The following is a 5,445-nucleotide window of genomic DNA, read 5'->3' on the forward strand; positions in this document are numbered from 1 at the left end:
CCATTAATATGCACCTCTTCCCACTTTTGATCACTGCATCATTCTCTGGGTACTTCAGATCACCCCAAACATTAAATGTGACTCCAAACTATAAAGCATTTACCCTGATTGGTCATTTGTCCACTCTGCATTCTTTCTGTCAAAAGGTTAGTCTATATTTTCTTCCTAGAGAATTTTACTTTGCTTCCTGGAGTCATTCTAATTTCACTCTCACTTCTTTCTTTTTCTTCTACGTTCATCTCCTCCCAAGATACATTTTGAAATTACCCCCCACAAAAATGTTATCCCCTAGATTTATAATCCATGTAGTATCCATCAGTCTTTAATCATAAAAGATCAAATCGGTTATATTTTAAGACGTGTATTCCTTCTCATTTATGTTAATATTTCCTACCACTGTCAGACAAAAATTTCTTCATTACATGCAATATTGCAAAATTTTGTATGCAGCACATAGAATCTGACAAAAGATGGTAACTGAGTCACCTTTCTGAGTTGGCTATTTGATTATTGACTGACTAATTGTTATCTTGTCTGGAGTGGGTTAAGATTGTAAAAACTGTGAAAACCTGTATGTGTACAACTTGATTATGAAAGTATACTCTCTAATAACAGGTTACATGTTTTTGTATCATTGCTTTGTGTTGTTAAGTGTTCGTTATGGCTGGCTTTTGGCTGTAATAAACCTCTTCTTACTTTCATATGTCACCACAAAAGCCTAGAGGAATATGATACCAATTCAAACTTCCTGACATACAGTACCTTTTGGCACTTTCATTCTATAGTAATTAAAACTGTATCTTCATCAATTTTACCTTATAAGATCAGGCCACCTTCATTCAGATCTATTACATTCTTCCCTGTTTTCTTGGTTTTCTTGGTTTTCTTTCAGATGTAGACATTTTCTCTTTATTTTTACTTCATAATTTGTTCTATTTTTATCTATCTCTCATATGTTCCAAATTACCATCTGCCATGGCCATCACCAGATGGACCCATAAATATTGACTGATGTTGCCATCATGGTGGAGCTCAATCAAGGCTTTCAAATTTTTAAAATTTAATTAAAGATGGCATGGATTAGATTACCAGCCTAAATCATACTAGCATTCCCTGCAATATTCTCTGCTCAGAATAAGGAGGAGTTACTATTCAATAGGTACATTTTACTTCCCAGTATCTTCAAACAATTCTACCTCAGCTAGGCTCATTAATTTAGAGGCTAAATTGCAAATCAACGTGATGTGGTTCAGTTCCCATCAGCTAAGAGGTATATGTAGTATGTTGACTTACATTAAGACTATGCCTTGTAGTAGCAATAAACACATGACAGAGAATCTTGAAGGTTGCAATTGAAAACATCTGAAGCTACCAAATTACCCACCTAACACACACACACACAGAGAGAGAGAGAGAGAGAGAGAGAGAGAGAGAGAGAGAGAGAGAGAGAGAGAGAGAGAGAAAACATGTATACAATTTACATGTTTTTCTTTATAAAATGGACTCTCACAGGCTTTCTTCATTCATTTGAATGTGAACAATTTCAAAGATAGGAAAGAGGAAAGAGAGATGTGAAGCTGCTGGGTATATCTCTGTCAATTTGGCTGTGGAAGTACTGTAAGAGTTGGGTATGTACAAATGAGGTGGGGATTTAATACTTAAAAAGTGCTTGTGATAAAGCAGATGGGTCAAAAATGAATGGGTGTTGAATGAGTGGTTTAACCAGTTTAAAAGTAACCGATGTTACTATTATGGAGTGTTACTTTTGTGGAGTGGAGTAACCCGGATTGGAGTATCCCATATAAAAGAATTATGTTGGTGTGATTTGATCAAAGAGAGATTGACAGAGGAAGAATGAATAAGATGAGAAGAAAGGAAGACTAAGAAAACTATTGTTAGATAGAATTGATGAGATCCCCAAAAGATTCAATGAGGAAAATATGACATATAAAGCAGTGTACATTGATGGGGGAAGCAAGGATGTAATAGAAAAAGAGGAATAGTGGCGGTGTATATTAGATTTAAGTATGCTTTGTTTTCTTTTTATTATCATTTAAGAAAATCTAATTCCTTATACTTTTTATTTATTTGGCATACTGTCTCTTACTCCTTTTCTGTATCCCACATAGAGTTGCTTGGCTGATTGCCAATATCATAATAGGTATGTAAAAATTATAGAATAATACCAAGACAAGATGATTAAGTCCAGAAGTGTAGTCTCCCCTTCCTTGTGTTGAAAATCTTTTTGCTCCAACAAAGTAAAACAGCAAGAACAATTGATCAGTAATTCATGTTGAACACAATTCTTTTTTCAATTTCTGAGATCTAAATTATGATCTTAAAATTTCTCACACTCCAGCAGTCTGATTAAAAAAGTTGATGGAGTCATGTAATATAACAAGGTAGGATGGAATTTTAACAGAATGCCAAATAGTTATCATGTCCAACTAGCCTCTGGACATACATTCCTTTGGGAAAAGTTCCACTGAATATGTACTATTAACCCGCAGAGCAATGATATAGCCTTTAATTTTTTTTCTTTAGGTAAGCAAATGACATTTCTTATAATAAATGACCAGGCTGGAAGACAAGTAGAAAATGGGTGATAAAGATAATAAATGTGCTGCTACTGAGTTCATTCTCCCTCCAACTTTGGGACATATATTTTATAAATATATAAATCAAAGAAATGTTATTTCACCACTTCATTTATTTTTAAACTAATTCATATTTAAACAAGTTACAACTGAACTTCAGTAATAGAAGCGGATGGAGGCTGATTATGTGCAACCACCCACCAAACATTGGAATTAAACACAGCTGGATGCCACTGCAAATAGCAGAAGACTTTCTCAGAGTTGGGCCCGAGAGAACCACGTTTCATAAGAGCCATTTTGAGTCTGTTATCAGAAATAATCATAATCCACTATTCAGACATCTGTGCTTATATGCACTTGTAGAATAATGGTTGGGAAACCAACATCTGCTAAGATTACTTTGGGAAATGATGCCTTCCTGACATATCTTGAAATGAGATATTTGGCCTGGTGTACATACAGGCAGATCACATTTGAGCTGCAGAAATCCAAACTTATATAGAAATCTAGATGGCAGCAAAGAGATACCAAAACCCTATAATTTCTGGTGCCATCTAGTGGTTATTTGGTTGTTTGCAGACCTGAAATGGTATGCTGAGTTTTTTTTTACCTCTTGCAATCTCAATTCTTGCTAGTCTTGAACTGTAAAATTTGAAAATGGGGGAAAGTGATCCTCTTTACAGTTCTGAACCTGGAATAAACATCTTGAAAAAAGGAAGTGGAAACATATGGAAGTGAGAGAAATTGTGGAGGTATAAATAATTTGAAGCCCTGCATGTATAGACATGTTTATTTTGACATTCATCCTTAGAAAAGCATGCTGTCCTCTCCCACAGTAAAATCCCCCCCCCCATTTAGCAATTCTAATGAAGAAAATAAAAGTTTTCATCTCCTGTGTTTAATAGGATTGATATGTGTGTTTTGGAAGATGGATGAATGGATGTATCAATATAATCCTAATCACTCATCTGACAACCAATACTATAGTGCTTATCCTGGAATAACTAAATAATATTCATTTGAATGACCGAATTATGTCTACTTAAGTAGGTGCTGGGTTGCAATCATCATCGTATGAAACCAGTTTACATTACATATGAATATCAACTATGTGTTCAGGGACTTTTTAGGCTTGCAACCAGTTTTTTTTCTTTTTTGATGCTTGTCTTTTTCAAGTCTGTGACTTGAATCTTGAAAAGGGTTGAATCTAACATTAAGTATTTTTTAAGGTGTAGCGTGAAAGGTGGTCAAGATTTCATGATACATCTTAAACAGGATACACCTTGTCTTCTGGGTTGATACACCCAACCCAGAAGACAAAATTGGTGCAGAAGACAAACATGAGAGTCCTTGGTGCTGTCTGAGTTTGGTTATTTGCTTGCAGATGTTGGCGAAAGTGTGGTTTTCTCCTCAGTAATTTGTTGAGTAGGATATTGTTTTCTGCTTGTTTGATTGTTTGCCTGGCTATTGTCTGGAACTTGATTTTCTGAAACCAGCAACACTGTATATAAGCAGAGAGCAAACCTCAGCATGATGATGCTACCTATTTGAATAAGGAAATGTCTGCAAGCCAACAACTAAGCTCAGAGAGAACCAAGGATGGATCAACCCTTAGCTACAGAAATTTTCTTCTATTAGAATTAGAATTCTGTTCCACAGTAAATGAAAGTCTTCAGCTTGAATAAATAATCATTGGGAAGCACCCTGCTTGGTAGGGAGGATGGATAAGCATGGAGCTAGCTGGCAGCCACAGCACAATCTCTAACAGCTATGGCTGATCTCCAGGGGTGGGATTCAAATAATTTAACAACCGTTTCTCTGCCCTAAAGATTTCTTCCAACAACTAGTTTACCAAACTGCTCAGAAACTTAACAACTGGATCTCCCGAAGTGGTGCGAACTGGCTGAATCCCACCACTGCTGATCTCCCTAAGTTTCTTGGAACCTTATCTAATTGTGCCCAGGAGCAGGCTGCCGAACTGGGGAGATATAGGGAGATATCAAAGGCAGAACATAATAAAGAATTAGCTCAAATTCTGCACATGTGGGTTTGGTTGTTTGTGCCTGATAATAATGGATTTAATTAGCCAGAAAGGAAAGATGTCCCCTTCAGAGGAAAAAACCACAGAGTAAAATAAAATTGAATTGCCCTGTCCTCTTTTTCAGGCCTGCCTGAGAGGGGAAAATTTGTATTGCTGATTGGTTCTTCTGAATTTCATTTTCATACACTCTGATAATCTCTGCCCACCATCTAGACTAAGTTTTCCTTTAATTTTTTTCATATGGGGGCTTTGGAATTCCTCCCCATGTTTATGTAATACAGTATGTCATTTAATCAACTGCTTTAATGTGGAGTTTTAAAACCATATAACCATTGAACCATGGAGGTTTTAAAAATATTTTCTTTAAATCTGTAGAAATCTTGCTTAATGCCACACCAAATGGGATTGATAGTGTTTATACTCTTTGCACCCTGTTTTTATAGTTGTAAGGACTTTGAACAAACAAGCAAATATTGATTTTTCCAGAGTAATTTTCTGAGCCAAATATGTAATTGTTTTCATATTAAAAAGATATTATGTGAATGTGTGGTTCCAGCCAGCATAGTACAATCATTGGGAGAAAAACACAATTCCCAAATCCCTGCTCAACATAATAGTGACCTCATTAATGTATACATTCTCTGGGGAATTACATTCAGAAAGTATTAAAACATGGAAGTTTTCTCAAGATTATTTTGATTATTTTATTTTAAAGATTAAAAGGATAGGAACAAATCAGTTGATTTAAATAAAATGCTTAATATAAATGAACTTACCTTTATTGTTATAATCTATATATTTCTACAT

This window comes from Thamnophis sirtalis, unplaced genomic scaffold, assembly GCF_051295495.1.
Source record: "Thamnophis sirtalis isolate CommonGarterSnake01/CBP01778 unplaced genomic scaffold, rThaSir2_p1.2 scaffold_1, whole genome shotgun sequence".
Classification (NCBI taxonomy): domain Eukaryota; kingdom Metazoa; phylum Chordata; class Lepidosauria; order Squamata; family Natricidae; genus Thamnophis; species Thamnophis sirtalis.